This window comes from Rhinatrema bivittatum, chromosome 10, assembly GCF_901001135.1.
Source record: "Rhinatrema bivittatum chromosome 10, aRhiBiv1.1, whole genome shotgun sequence".
NCBI classification, from domain to species: domain Eukaryota; kingdom Metazoa; phylum Chordata; class Amphibia; order Gymnophiona; family Rhinatrematidae; genus Rhinatrema; species Rhinatrema bivittatum.
This window is the reverse complement of record NC_042624.1, coordinates 72,113,201-72,129,675: the sequence shown is the minus strand read 5'-3', so window position 1 is coordinate 72,129,675 and position 16,475 is coordinate 72,113,201. Positions and strand designations below refer to the sequence as shown.

The following is a 16,475-nucleotide window of genomic DNA, read 5'->3' as shown; positions in this document are numbered from 1 at the left end:
GACTTTTTTTTTCTACCCTCGTCTCCTGAGCCCTGTGGCTGTGTCTGGTTCTTGCTTATTAAAGCTTAAAATAAAATATAGAGCAGTTTTCCGTCTGAGGGACGGTGGACTAAGCCAGGAGAGGTAAGGGAGGAAGTGATGGTGTCTCTTCAGGAGTCTGGGAAGAGCTCAGTATTCTGCAGTTCATGTGGATCACTCTGTCAGGCACTGGGAGGGGGAAACCTCTGTAAATCTTATGGGGAGGAGAGGGGAGAGAATGTAGCAAGCGGAGTCATATGCCCTGGGAGGGCCGCATTGGTGGGGTTGTTGCAGGCCATTCTCACCAGCATGCTTGCTGCCATGACAAGGCTATATTGAAACCATGAGAAGGAGGTAGCTTTCTACACTGGTTACGGAGGTCTGACGCTACAATGGTCTAATCCATATCTCCTCCAGGTGAAGTTCAAGGAACAGCTTTTATTTTTATTTTTTTTTTCCAGGTGGAGATATGCCTTCCTCCTTGGTTGTCTATTACCATGAAGTTTGTGAAATGTTTGCATCGGGCCCTTTTCTCTAGAGCAGAGTGCAGCCTTGGGTTGCTTTGGGTTTCTCTCTTGCGGGACTCCTTTCAAGAATCTAGAGCAAAAGAATGATAAAAGTAGAGGAGAATTAGGAGAGAAAGTCCTGTGGTGTCTGATCTGTCACTTGTGGAAAGTGGCAGAGAAGGAGAATCAGAGGAGGAAGAGAAATGTTCCTGTAGTATAGACAATTCAGCTATGGTTCAGTTGTTCCACAAAAAGGAACTTTCTCCCACAGTTTCACAGTCCCTAAGAATACCAAACATAACAATATAAATAAAAAGACGACAGGAGTCTGCTAACTCAGAAGAAGACCCTATAATGTCGAGTTTAAGGAAACGATTCAAAGCATTTATGGGGCATAGATAAGGATCTGATCTCTGTATAATGGCAAGCACCAGAGTTTAAAATTTAAAGGGAATAAAACTATGGCAAGGCTATATCCCCTCCAGGCTCAGTGAAGGGAAAAGCTGGAATTTCCTCATGGATGCATTAATTTATGCTGTCACTATTCCTGTGAAAGGATCTCTGCCCTCATGGATGCTCAGTAAAGGAAGATAGAAGCTGTACTTAAGTGGGCTTTTGAGGCTGCTGGTTTGGTGCTGAAGGCTGCTGTGTGCAGTGATATTGTTGCTAGGGCAGGATTGTGTTTGTCTCAACATATACAGGAAAGTTCCTTAGCATGTGAGGAGATGATTCTGGAGGATTCACCTCAGATCGCACCGGGAGCTACCTTTTTGATGGTCGTCACCTATGAATGGGTCCAGACTTTGGTTAGGAGTATGGCTTCAGTTGCGGCTGCCTGTCATTTGCAGTGGCTACGTAACTGGTCAGCAGTTTACATTTCCAAGGCAAGGTTCCTTCTAGGCAAATCTTCTGGTGAAAAGCATTTAGGGAGTCAAGTCCCCAGCTTGCCCAAAGATAAGCCTGAGGTCCTTGTGACCAGCTTGGAGCCGCTTTAGTGATTCCAGGCAGGTTGCAATGTGGCCAGCGGTCTAGACTACTGGATTCCATTCCTTTTAGAGCTCCAAGAAGGGAGGTAAGGATGAAGTGGTGGTGTGGTCTGGAAGTTCTCAGACCTTCCAATGAAAGTGTAGAGGCCACACACTGGTACGAAGGTTAAGTGGGCGGTTGTCCCCCTTTTATTGGAAGTGTGTTCACATTATTTAGAATCAGTGGATTTTAGGAGTTGTTGGGGATGGTTATGCTTTTGAGTTTGTCCTTTTTTTCAGACGCTTTGTTTCCTTTTGTTCCTTTCGAAAAGGGAAGCTGTACATATAGCGGGGGTGGTTCCAGTCCACTACTCTCAATAGGGTCAGGGTTGGTACTCAATTTACCTTGCTACTGCAAAGTGGACCAAAGAAGCAGGGTATCCTATTGTCCTTTTCTGGACTTGAAAAAGCTCAACAAAGCTGTGTAGGTGTTTCACTTCAGGATGGAGACTCTGAAGTTAGCAGCTCAACAAAGAGCGTTCTTAATATCATTAGATCTGATGGACTTGATTGTGCATATCCCAATAAAAGAAAGGCATTAGAAATATCTTTGCCTTGCAATGATGGGGGAAGTATTTTCAGTGTCCATTTCTCCCTTTTGGATTGGACATGGCTCCAATTTCTTGTCCATAGTGGTGGTTGTGGTGATAGCCCTGGTGCATCTGGGACTGGATGATTGGATCTGACTGAAGCTAGCACAGAAAAGTGAATCGTAACGGCTAACGTGATGTAGTTATTGTAGGATCTGGGCTGGGTTTCCAGTTTTGACGAGCATCTTGATTCCCTCTTAATCCCTGGAGTATGTGGAGATTTGGTTTGACATTAGGGAAGGCCGGGTCTGGTGGACAGACACAGATCTGGAAGATGCAGAACCAAGTGCATGGTTTGAGAATTCAGAGATCCACAGTGTGGATTTATGTTCAGGTATAGGGTTTCATGGCAGCTACCTTGTATTTAGTGCCTTGAGCAAGGGTGCACATGAAACTCTTGTAGAGGGACTTCCTCTCCATGTAATCTCCACAGTTCCAGGTGTGTTTCTTGAGATTCCCTCTGATGTAAGCCAGAGTGAGTTTTGCTTTGGTAGCTAGTATGTAAGAACCAGACAGTAGGAGTGGATCTTGAATATTGAATCTCCCATTTGGATAATGTTGATCTCGGATGCAAGTCTCTGAGATGCTCATTGTATAGTGGCTCAAAGCATTTGCAATCTGTAAGAAGCCAAGTGGTCCATCAGTCAGCTGGAAACCAGGGTCATATGAAAGGCACTCCTTTTAGTTTGCTTCTGTTCTTCAGAGTCGGGCAGTCAGGATCCTGTCAGCCACAAGTGTTGGCATATGGTGGAAGGTGTGGGTGGAGAAGCATGTAAAAGCGTACCCTGCTGCTCTTTTAGTGGGAATAGAGAATGTACAAACCGTCTTCCTCAATTGCAACAGGCTGGACTTTAGAAGATAGTCTGTCCTAGAAGGTGTTCTCCCAGAAAGTGCCCAAATAGGGAGAATCACTGATGGACTGTTGGCGGTCAGCAGAAACACATAAGTGTGAAGATTTTTCAGCCGAAGAAGGTTGAGGTTCAGCCAGTTTGGATACTCTGATTCAAGACTGGTCAGTTTAGGGTTCTCTCTGTGGTCTCTGGTGGGCAGAGTCTTGCAAAAGATTTCCAGGCATTAGGGGCTAGTCATATTGATAACTCCCAATTGGCCAAGGTGTCCTTAGTATGCAGGTCTAATGAGAATGCTGAATATGATCCTTTATTGTTTCAGGACAGAGGCCTACTGTTCAGGGACAGTGGTTCACTAGGATCCATCTAGGTTTTGACTTTCAGCTTGGCCTTTTGAGAAGATTTATTTGTCAGAAAAGAGATTTTCAGAAGGTTGTAAATACATTTTTGTGGTCCAGGAAAGTTTTCACATCCTTGGCATATGTGAGAATGTGGAAGTTTAAGGATTAGTGCTCAATTAGGAAGATCTCGGCGAGAGGAGCTTTGGTGCCAGTTATTTAAGAATTCCCATAAGAGGGATTGGATAAGAGTGGACCCTTAACTCTCTAAGGTGCAGGTAGCAGCTTTCACCTGTTAGGGGCCGGTTGATAGGCAGACCTTTATCGTGTTATCTGAATGTCTTGTTTTCTTCAAGAAGTGAAGTATATTCGGCCTTGGGTAAAAGAATCTGTACCTCCCTGGAATTGAAATTTGATGTTGTCACATATAGTTGGTCATCCATCTGAGCCTTTGAGAGGTGGCACTTAAGCTATTTACTCTTAAGACTGTACTTTCTAGTAGCAGTCTGTTCTGCTGGATGAATTTTGGAGCTGTAGGTACTATTGTGTAGCGAACCCTTTTTGTTTTGTTTTGTTTTTTTTTTGTTTGAACAAGGTAGTGCAGATTCTCTTGATTCCTTCTTAAAATGCCACAATTTTTCATCTTAATCAATGGTAAGCTCTTTCCTTTTAAAGGGTTTTGTTATTTAGATGTTAGAGTTCTTCTGCTGCAGTTAAAGATCATTAATAGTTTCATAACCTCAGTGTATCATTTGTTCAGTTTAGTAGTTCTAGAAGGATTGGAACATTTTCGAAGGCACTAGTAGCTCGGAGTAAGGAAGTGGTACAGAAGGCTTACATATAGAAGAGATTGCAATTTCCCAAGAAATTGCTCTACCAGGATGCAGGCAGCTTCAGGAGCAGAACTTCACCTGGTGTCGCCAGTGGAGATTTGCAGAATGGTAACTTGCTCTTTCTTGGATACTTATGCAAAGCATCATCATCTCACCCTTTGAGCCAGGGGAGAAGCTTCATTTGGTTAAAAAATCTTGAGAATAGGCTTGGCAGTGTCCCACCCATTAGAGGGATAGCTTGGGTACATCCCATGGGTCTGGCTGGAAGAAGAAATTCTCTTTCCTTGAATCCAGCCAGACCAATCTAGGATCTTCCCTGTTCTGCCAAGTGTCTTAGTCTCCTAATTTTTCCCAGGACAAGCAGGATGGTAGTCCTCGCATGTGGGTGACGTCACTGGACGGAGCCCTATCACGGAAAACTTTTCTGTCAAGGTTTCTAGAACTTTTGACTGGCACTCTGAGCATGCCCAGCATGGCATAATCCCTGTAGCCACAGGGGTCTCCCTTCAGAATCTTTTTTTCCGCGCTGCAGTTTGCCTCGCGGTTAGAAACTCTGAGAACTTTCTCTCAATTTTCCTCACAGAAAAAACTTGAAGACTACTTCATTAAAAACTTCCCTCATAGGGGTCTCCCATCGCGATATTGTTTTTCATCGCTCGGTGAGTAAAATTCACTGACTCGGTCGATTCCTGCTCCCACCTTTTTTCGGTGTCCGCAGGCCATCGACCATTTTGAGGCCTCAACCTCTGCCATTATGGCAACAGGTTTCCGAAAATGTCCAGAATGCCCCCGTACCATGTCTATTACCGACCCACATAATGTCTGTGTGCTGTGCCTCGGCTCATCACATGACATTTCTCACTGCCCAAGTTGTACCAGATGACTCCGAAGGGTAAGCAGGATCGCCTCGACAAGATGGAGACTCTGTTTAAAATCAAGTTGACTTCATCACCCAATCGTCACTGGCAGGAGCATCGAAGAAATTAGTCATCAAACCTCGCCGGGAGCACCAGGGCAGTGGTGACCGCCCATAACTGACTCCGTCTAAGGCATCTGTATCATCTTCTTCGGTGCTGGAGAAAGACCAGACTGAGCACCGAGGGAAGCACTGACACTGGCACCAACGCGAGTCTACTCCCGGTGCCAGCACAGACACCGCATCGGCCTCTGTGGCTATCGAGCCAATTGCGAAGAGGACATGGGTAGAGGAGCCCTTAACCCCCTCTTCACCCGAGAAACCAAGGCGATCCTCACAGATATCGGTGCCAGGTACTGAGCTCCATAGGTTCCTGTGGCGGTGCCCGTAGCGCCTAGCCTGCCTCGCCCTGTAGCTGTGATATCTACACCAGCTTTCAGGGAGGAACTGGATGGTTTCATCCGCCAGGCAGTGCTTGATGCTCTCCGAGACTTACAGCCATCGATGCCGGCCCCCATACAGACACCGGAGCCATCGATATTTGCACTGTTGTTGACCAGACTGGATATACTCATCGGTGCCCTTCCAACAGAACCAGGGCCACCGATGCCAAAGCAACCTGCAAAGCCTCTGAAAGCCCCAATTCGCATTCCAGGCTCCTCAGACGACAAAGGCATGGACTCCAGTCCCCTTTCACTGATGCCAGAACCGATGCCTGGTCTATCAGGGCTCTTGGGACCGAGAGGCCCTCGTTTTCTCCCAGGACAAGCAGGATGGTAATCCTCAAATATGTGTGAAGTCACTGGACGGAGCCTTATCATGGGAAAAATTTCTGTCAAAGTTTTTCTAAAAACTTTGACTGGCACACTGAGCATGCCCAGCATGCCATGATCCCTGTGTCCACAGGGGTCTCCCTTCAGTCTCTTTTTTTCCCGCAGTGCAGTTTGCCTCACGTTTAGGAGCTCTGTGAGATTTTTCTCACAACTTTTCCTCACAGAAACACTTTAAGTTTTACTTCACAAATAATCTCCCTTCGCGTACATTTCATCGACGCTCGGTGAGTACTATGCCCTGTTTTCCGGTCTGTTCCTGTCACCTCACTATTGGTTCCCCCGGGTTACCAACCGAATTGCAGCCCTCTGTTCTCCCTATGTCTATCACCCTTGGTCCGCCCCACGATACCCGCGAGTGTCCTTGCTGCGAACTTCCACTGGGGCTAGAGGGATTGGAATGTCCATGGCTCCTGTTGCCGCCAGGGCCGCCATCGATGCCGTCCACGCCCTTGTCGATGCCCCGTCAACTCCATCGACGCCCCCCCCCCCCCAATTGATGGCCATCGATAGCCCCGACTAAAGAAAACGCTCCATACTTCAGGTTCTAAACCAGAGCCCGTTGTAATCCTTGGGTGACAAATAATGCCAAGAGCAGTAGAGGCACGGTGACTGTCTGTCGCAGACACCATTCTGGATGTCGGTGGCAGTTTCTTCAGTGCTGGAGAATGACTGGGCTGAGCACCGAGGGAAACATTGTCGCCGGCACCAATGTGGTTCCGCATTCAGTGCTGGCACTAATGCCGCACCGGCATCAATGTCCATTGAGCCAGTTGTGAAGCGGGCCCAGGTACAAGAGTATCCATGCTCCTCTGCACCCAAGGCACCGAGGTGTTCCCCACTGACACCAGTGCCGGGTACTGAGCCACCACAGATTCATGTGGAAGTGCCAGTAATGCTTACCCTGTCTCCCCCTGTAGCTACGCTACCTATAGCAGCTTCCAGGGAGGAGCTGGACGTCCTCGTCCGTCAGGCTGTCATCGATGCCTTCTGGAATCTACTAACACCGGAGCCATCGATATTCGCACTGTTGTGGCACCGCCTCGTTATGGTACCTACCAACGACAGCCTAAGTCATCGATGCCTCCACGGAACCCCTATACCTATCCCGGGGATCCTCAAGGGGCGATGAGCCCTCTAATCCCGCTTCGGCACCGATCCCATCGAGACCTAAGTTCAGGATGTGTCTGAAACCATCCCTTTCGACCTGGTCACTAAAAAGGACCAGATGTTTCGGGAGGTTCTAGGTCGTAACATCTTCCAAAAACCATATTGGTTTCACATATTGCTATTTACTAGCTATGTTTGACACAACACCAAGGGAACCTCTCTGCCATCCACATGAAATTCGAGCAATATGTGATTGCTTCAAAACGTCCTCCCATTGCCAGCAACAGGACTCCGTACTAGATGGTAACCTGACTTACGGCCTCTGATTTATGGCCCGAAGTCCAAGATAAACTAGCTGATCTGCCATGCACCGCAAATAATCTCTTCATGCACAAGCTTCAGCAGACAGTGGCTCAATTGCAAGACTACCGCGAGACCCTGCAACAGCTCTCTACGTTTCTTGCAAATCCTCCCTCCTTGGCTAGAAAACCAGTGAAGTGATGCTAGAAGGACCTTTTATCGCTCACACTCCCGCATGAGACCAATTGGTATCCAGATCACACCAGCTCCGCCAGTCGAGCAGGCTCCTGGATTTTTCTACCTTGCCAGAGAACAAAACTGTCCATCCCACTGAGGTCCAGGGCTCGGGATACCGTTCCCCGGAACAAGGCAGAGGCTTTTAATCCCACTATTTCCTACTTTCAAAGAAAACAGGCGACCTCCACCCATCCTGGACCTCAGAAATCTCAACAAATTTCTTCAGAAAGAAAAGTTCAGAATGATGTCTCTCGGCACCATGCTTCCCTTACTACAATAAGGGGGTTGCCTCTATTCTCTGGACTTTCTATACGCTTCATAGTGAGTCAACATTTTCAATACCAAGTTCTGCCATTCGAACTAGCTTCGACAACTTGTGTATCTCACCAAATACCTAGCAGTGACTGCCACTCATCTACAAAGAACAGCAGCATTCACGCGTTTCCTTTCCTGGACAACTGCCTAATAAGGAATCAATCCAAACAAGGAGCTCTAAATTCTCTAAGGCTCAGATCTGGACATAGTTGCAACAGCCTTCCTGCCCAACAATCGTGCAGACATCCTATCAAATTGTCCACATCCCTGTGCGCATGCAGCATAGCCTCAGCCCATCAAATCTTTCATTGCTGGGCCACATGATTCCATGATCCATGTCACTTCTATGGCCAGACTAACCATGAGAACAACTCAGTGGATTTTAAAATTTCAGTGGCTCTAAGCCGTTCAACCGCTTTCGTCCCTGCTCCATATCACCGATCCAGTACCAAATCCTCAGATGATCTTGGCCACGGTCGCATCCAACTTGGGTTGGAGAACTCGTATCAATATCCTCCAAACCCAAAATACATCTATTCCACTCCATAAAAAGTCTCAGATCAACTTCCTGGAACTTCGAGCCATGCGTTATACCCTCTATGCCTTCAAACACTGCCTCTCACACAAAACTTTGTGGATACAGACAGACAACATAGTAGCAATGTGGTACTCTAACAGAGACGCACAGGCTCTTATCTGCTCTGCCAGGAAGCCGTGCAGTTCTGGGCCTGGGTCCTTGCACACCCCATGCATCTCTGGGCCACTTATCTAACAGGCATACCGAACATACTAACAGACCATCTCAATCGATGTCTCCATCCCCACAAGTAGTCTCTGAATCCATGTGTAGTGAGCAAAATCTTCTAGCGCTGAGGTCAACCAACCCATCGACCTCTTGCATCCAAATCGAACTACAGAGTGGACAGATTCTGCTCCCTACACAGGCATCAAAGTGCATTAGCCATGGGCGTCTTTCCTCACCCCTGCAACAAAGGCCTCCTATAGGCATCTCTTCCGATACCACTCATAGCCAAAACTCTCGTGAAGCTACAGCAGGACAGGTTTTCAATGATTCTCATAACCCCGTACTGGCCTTGACAAGTATGCTTCCCCATACTTCTCAACCTATCACTCCAGGAACCAATTCGCCTACCCACAGGTCAATCTTATAACACAGACTCACTGATATTCTCAGGTACTTGTAGCTTCATGACAACCTTTCACACGTAAATCTTACCATTCGAAATGGGCAAGATTTACCAAATGGTGTGCACAAAAAGGTATTGGCCCCTTTATCCTGCCCCACTCCATCTCTATTAGGATATCTAGGATATCTTTTGAATTCTGGTCCCCAGACATCCTCCGCATGGGTACACCTCAGTTCCATCTCAGCATACCACCAGGGAGTAGGGAATGCCCTATTAACGGCTCATCCCCTTATGAGTCGGCTTATCATGGGTTTTCTACAACTTAAGCATCCTCTACGATCACCGGTTACGGAATGGGGCCTAAATGTGCTTACAAGGCTCAGGCATTCCCCATTCGAGCCTTTGCATTCCTATAATATTAAAATTCTAACATGGAAAATTCTTTTCCTCGTAGCCATCGTCTCTGCTAAAAGGGTCAGTGAGTTACAAGCCCTTATTGCATACTCACCCGACACTAGGTTCCTCTGTAACAGACTGGTCCTCCGTACTTGCCCTAAATTTCTTCTTAAGGTGGACACAGCCTCTCACCTTACTCAATCTATAGTCTGCCCACTCTTTCCCAAGGCCTCACTCTCACCATGGCGAGAAAGTGTTGTACACCTTGGACTGTAAGCGTGCACTTGCATTCTATCTAGACCACACTGCCCTCCATAGGAAATCCATACAACTCTTTGCTTCTTTGACAAAGACAAGCTGCGAGTTCCAGTGGGCAAACAAACCCTCTCCAACTAGTTAGCAGACTGTATCAAATTCTGCTATGAGAAAGCAGGCCTTCCTCTCCAGGGGTGAGTGCAGGAATATTTTGTAAGGGCCATGGCAACATTGGTAGCACACTATCGTGCAGTACCAATTGTCGACATCTGCTAGGCTGTGACATGGAGCTCTCTTCACACATTCGCAGCCCTCTACCGCTTAGCTAAGGAAGTCCATCAAGACTCTGCCTTTGGCTATTCTGTCTTGCAAAACTTTGTTCCAGTATAATCCCCCAACTCTTTCCACAACCACCTGCTGTGATTTCAGGCTGCCTCATCATTGCCAATAGCGCCCCACTTATTGTGCCTGCTGCGTGAGTTGTCTGCTGTTGGCCTGTTGTAATATGAGTCAGCCTGTAGATTGCTAATCACCCATCTATGAGGACTACCATCCTGCTTGTCCAGGGAGAAAGCCTTCGATGGCCTCGATGGAAGATGCGGTGGCACCAATGTGGGTTTTGGCAGCACCGAAGGAATTGAGGGAAAGCAGAGTTGCTTACCTGTAACAGGTATTCTCCCAGGACAGCAGGGTGTAGTCCTCATGAAATCCACCCGCCTCCCCGCGGAGTTGGGTCCGCTTATGTCTTGTTTTATTTTTTGTTCGCACGTTTTTGCTACAAACGAGACTGAAGGGAGACCACTGTGGACACAGGGATCATGGCATGCTGGGCATGCTCAGTGTGCCAGTCAAAGTTTTCCGTGATAGGGCTCAGTCCAGTGATGTCACCCATATGTGAGGACTACATTCTGCTGTCCTGGGAGAACACCTGTTACAGGTAAGCAACTCTGCTTTCCCTCGATTCCGTCGGTGCTGCCAAAACCCACATTGGTGGCCTCAATGGAAGGTGCCTTGGCATCTTCCATTGAGGCCATCGAAGGATCCATCGGTGCCAACATGTCCTACAGTACAACCTTCTTCCCTCCTTCAGGATCTCAGCTAGAGACCTTTTCTGACACATGGGAAGATGTTGACACAGACACACCCACGGAGGACATCCTATCAGAACCATCTCCTTCAGAAGAAAGAGAAAATCTCCCCTAGAAGATCTTTCCTTTGCCAATTTTGTTAGGGAGATGTCATTGACAATTCCCTTTGATCTGATTACAGAGGAGGACACATGCAATAGAACATTGGAAGTTCTCCAATTAGTTGATGCCCCAAAAGAAGTCAAGTCTATCCCTGTACATGAAGTGCTAGTGGATCTCCAGCATCGTCTCTGGGAGGATCCTTTTGCTGTCCAGCCAGTGAATAAGAGGACAGATGCAACTTATCTGGTCCAACATATTCCTGGATTCCAAAAATCACAACTATCCCCATCAGTCAGTGGTAGTTGAGTCCGCGCAAAAGAAGGCCAGAAGACTGTGACCACACTCTTCAACACCTCCTGGCAAAGACCAAAAATTCCTTGATATCTTGGGACGCAAGATATTTCAGGGTTCTATGCTAGTGTCATGAATAGCTGCTTACCAACTTTACATGACACAGTATCAAAGGAATCTCTGGAAGCAGGTTCAGGGAATAGCCGACTCTCTTCCCCAACAACAGTAAGATAGTCTCAACGCCATACTACAGAAAGGCCTTGAGGCTGGGAAACATGAGGTCCGTGCTGCTTACGACTTTGAAACAGCTTCTCGCATATCTGCAACGGGAATTAGCGCCAGGAGGGGGGCCTGGCTAAAAACATCTGACTTGAGACCTGAAGTACAAGACAAACTTGCTGATTTGCCATTTACCGGTGAAAACCTATTCGGAGAAAAAATACAAGACGCAGTGGCTCAACTAAAAGACCATAATGAGATCCTGTGGCAGTTATCCACAGTTACTACCGAGGCCCCTTCTTCTGCAAGAAGATCCACTAGAAGGGACCCTAGAGAACCATTTTATTACCCACCTGCATCTCGTGTGAGGCGAACTAGGCCGTCTCAGAGAGCATATCCTCGACAGCCCAAAACATCCAGGCCTCAACCACCACCACAAACAGGCCAAGCCTCTGGATTTTGAGAAGTATCCAGAGAACAGCAGCCACTCCACAAATCCAGATCCAGATTTGCCAGTAGGAGGTCAAATTCATCACTTCATAAACAACTGGCTTAGCATTACCACAGACCAATGGGTTATATCCATCATAACCCAGGGATACCATCAAAACATCCTCATGGTCCCCCAGACTCACCACCCAATTCATTGTGGATGCAAAAAGATCACACAACTCTTCTAGAGTCAAAACTGTCCACCCTTCTGGGCGCCAGGGCTGTGGAACCTGTTATCCGGGCACAACAGGGCAGAGGGTTCTACTCCCGCTATTTTCTCATTCCAAAGAAATCAGGCGGCCTCCGCAATCTCAACAAATTTCTATGAAAAGAAAAATTCAGGATGGTGTCCTTAGGCACCATGCTTCCCCTTCTGCAAAAAGGAGATTGGCTCTGTTCTCTGGATCTTCAGGACGCTTATGCTCACATTCCAATATTCCCACATCACCACAAGTACCTGCGTTTCCTAGTGGGACATCATTTTCAGTACCGGGTTCTGTCTTTCGGACTTGCTTCGGCACCCCATGTATTTACAAAGTGCCTAGCAGTGGCTACGGACCATCTATGCAAGAAAAGCATACAGAGCCCTTTCCCTCGCAGGCCCCACCCTTTGGAACTCTATGCCTCTTGACCTACTCACCGAAACCTCCACACCCACTTTCAAAAAGAAACTCAAAACCTGGCTCTTCCTCCAAGCATACCCCCAATCATCATCACTTACCAACACCCCCCGCTCAGGACCCACATCTAACACCAACCCCCTCTAACCCTACTCCCCCTTTGTCTCCCCTCCACCCAAAAAAAATAAATAAGGAACTACAAATGTATCACTTAACCTTTTGTATATAAAGAATGTTATGTTGTATAACCTCGCATATAACCTCACTTCAACCACTGATGTTTTCGCGCTTATACAACTTTGTATATAACCAATGTACATAACAAATGTTCCTCTAAACCCTGTACATAATTTTTCCCTTCTGTCTTTGTTTCACCCTCCTCCCCCAATTTATCTAGTTATTTGCTCTGTTATTGCGTTTATCTTGCATACTGTTCTTTGTAAAGGCAATGCCTATATATATTTTGGTTGTAAGTTACTTGTAAACCGACACAATGTGCAAACGACTGTCGGTATATAAAATCATTTAAATAAATAAAATAAATAAATAAAATGTCTGTCCTTACCTGGACAACTGGCTCATCACGAGCCAATCCAAGCAAGGAGCTCACAGTCGCAAAGGCCTTCTTGCCCAACTACCGTGCAGTCACACTGTCGAAGCTAGCTTCATCTCTGCACACAAAAGTAACAGCCTCAGCCCATCAATTTCTAACGTTGTTGGGCCACATGGCTTCCACGGTCCATGTCACTCCTATGACCAGGCTGGCCATGAGAATAACTCAATGGATTTTGAAATCTCAGTGGCTCCAAGCCAGTCAACCACTTTCATCCCAGATTCAAGTAACCCACCAGTTACGTTTATCGCTTCTCTGTGGACAAACAAAGCCAACTTGCTAACACATCTACCCTTCCAGCAACCAGTTCCGCAAGTAACTTTAACCACAGACGCATCCAACTTGGGTTGGGGAGCTCATGTGAACAATCTTCAAACTCAAGGTACTTGGACACGGCTCGAAGCAACTTTTCAAATCTACTTCCTAGAGCTTCGAGCTATGTTATGTTCTATACGCGTTTAAGGATGTCTTTCACACAACACAGTTGCAATGTGGTACTTGAACAAGCAGGGCGGCACAGGCTCTTATCTCCTCTGCCAAGAAGCCGCGCAAATCTGGGCCTGTGCCCTTGCACACTCCATGTATCTCCGGGCCACTTATCTGGCAGGCATATATAACGTGGTAGCAGATTACCTCAGTTGACAGTTCCATCCCCACGCGTGGTCTCTGGGTCCTGTGGTAACGACCAGAATCTTCCAACGCTGGGGTCAACCAACAATAGACCTCTTTGCATCTGAACTGAATCACAAAGTGGGCAGATTCTACTCCCTGCACAGGCAACAAAACAAGTTAACCATGGATGCCTTCGCTCGCCCCTGGAACACAGGCCTCCTATACGCGTATCCCATGATGCCACTTTTAGCCAAAACTCTAGTGAAGCTACAACAGGATAAAGGGTCAATGATACTCATAGCCCCGTATTGGCCTTGACAAGCCTTGACAAGGCTCATGTGCTCCCTGTTTGAGCCTTTGCATTCCTGCGATGTTAAATTTCTTACATGGAAAGTCCTCTTCCTAGTAGCCATTATATCTGCTCGAAAGATTGAGTTACAAGCACTTGTCACATACTCACCCTATACAAGGTTCCTACATGACCGAGTTGTCCTCTGTACTCACCCTAAATTCCTTCCCAAGGTGGTTTCTGACTTCCACTTGAATCAGTCTATAGTTTTGCCCACATTTTTCCCAAGGCCCCACTTTCACCAGGGCGAGAGGGTTTTACACACTTTGCACTGTAAACGTGCACTTGCATTTTACCTAGACCGCACTACAGTCCATAGGAAATCCACCCAACTTTTTGTTTCTTTCAATAAAAACAAACCAGGGGTTGCAGTGTGCAAACAAACTCTTCCAATTGTTTAGCAGACTGTATCGAATTCTCCTATGACAAAACATACCTTCCTCTCCAGGGACGAGTGAAGGCACACTCAGTGAGAGCCAAGGCAACCTCAGTAGCATACCATCGTTCAGAACCTATTGCTGAGATCTGTAAAGCTGCAACATAGAGCTCTCTTTACACATTTGCAGCACATTATTGCCTGGACAAGGAAGGACGCCAAGCTCTGCCTTTGGCCAATCCGTCTTGAAGAACTTGTTTCCAGTATAATCCCAACTCCTTCCACATCCAATCTGCTGTGATTTTCAGGCTGCCTCATTTTTACCAACAGTACACCACTTGTGCCTGTTGCACAAGTTGTACGCTGTTGGTCCAAGTTAAATATGAGTCAGCCTGTAGCTTGCTAATCACCCACATGTGAGGACTACCATCCTGCTTGTCCTGGGAGAAAGCAGAGTTGCTTACCTGTAACAGGTGTTCTCCCAGGACAGCAGGATGTAAGTCTTCACGAAATCCACCTGCCACCCTGTGGAGTTGGGTCTGAAATGTTTTATTATTTTATTTTTTTGCTCTCACCTTTTGCTACAAATGAGACTGAAGGGAGACCCCTGTGGCTACAGGGATTATGGCATGCTCAGTGTGCCAGTCAAAAGTTCTAGAAGCTTTGACAGAAAGGTTTTCCGTGATTGGGCTCCGTCCATTGACGTCACCCACATGTGAGGACTACATCCTGCTGATCTGGGAGAACACTTGTTACAGGTAAGCAACTCTGCTTTATTTTCAGAATAACTGCTTATGTGCGCTACTTGGCATGCTGGATGTTAAGGCAATAAACCATATCAAGGAATGCAGATTCTGTTCCATTTCTTGTTTCTATTTTTCTCCCTTGGAAGCCCTCTGGGTTTTGTTTGGGAAATGATGCACAGTTTAGCGTGTTAAAATATTTATCTTAGCTTGTTACATAGAGTATTGGCAGGCTGTGGTCAGTATGGGAGCCTTTAAGTGGTGATGTCAGCAAACCTGTTAGTCTCTGTTGCCATCTGCTGATTGGGTGGCATAACCTAAGTTGTCTAGACTGGTCTAGCTAGACTTAAGAAAAGGAAATTATTAGATAAGATCTTTTTCTTGCCATCCATTGAATATGCTCTTTGAACAGGCATCTTGATTTGCTGCTGCGTGTAAGATGTAAAGCTCATTCAGACAATCTGCTTATGGAACTGATTCATTGTTGTATATAAGGCTTTCCCTATTTGCGATGCAGTGCTCACTGGAAATCTGCCTATGTGGGGCTGATAGTTTCTTTTGTCAATGTCCCTTCTAACCTGCATTAGAGCCTCCAGCTTTCCTTTAACTGCTTGTTACCATGCCAAATATTTTGTGGTTTGAACTGTGTGGAGCCAGTAGATTCTTCAAGACTACAGAGTTCTGCATGAGTAGTGGGAGAATGGTGTGTCCAGATGTCAGTGTAGGGCCTGGGGTTGTCACACTGACTTTTTCCCTAACCTAGGGGCAGCCCTGATTGTATGAAGGTTTTATTCTGTACCCAGAGTTCTCTAATGCATTTAGATGGCAATATGTTGTTCAGTAGTTTATGAGTGGAAAATTATTTTCAAATAAGAATTTCCTTTTCAAAAGAACTTAAATACTGAATATATTGAACTTATAGGTGCTTAAGTTATGAGAGATTGCAGATATATTATTTATACCCTAAAAAGCATGAGTGGCACCATATGTAAGTGGTAATTCAACGTATCTCTTTAACCTAACAGCAGTTCCATTTGCAATTTATCTGTTGCTATCCTTACATACAGCAACTTGCAGGTTAATCATACACAGATGAGAGCAAATGAATGGCTTAGTATTAAGAAGTGTGATTAACATCATATTGGGTATGTGTGAACGTTTCATATTATACATTTTTGTTTTGTGCAGCTTGAATCTACCACAAATGTAGAAACTAAAATTCATTTTTCAATCTTGGTTAGACACTTGGATATGTAATTATTAGAGTATTTCTGATAAGTGTAATTACATGAGAGGAATGCAGTG

General features: G+C 46.2%; 1 protein-coding gene across 3 annotated transcripts in view; it reads left to right on the top strand.

Annotated features, from left to right (window-relative positions):
* RC3H1 (ring finger and CCCH-type domains 1) overlaps positions 1 to 16,475 on the top strand; it is a 256,670-nt gene that overhangs the window by 132,832 nt on the left and 107,363 nt on the right. The window lies entirely within an intron of this gene.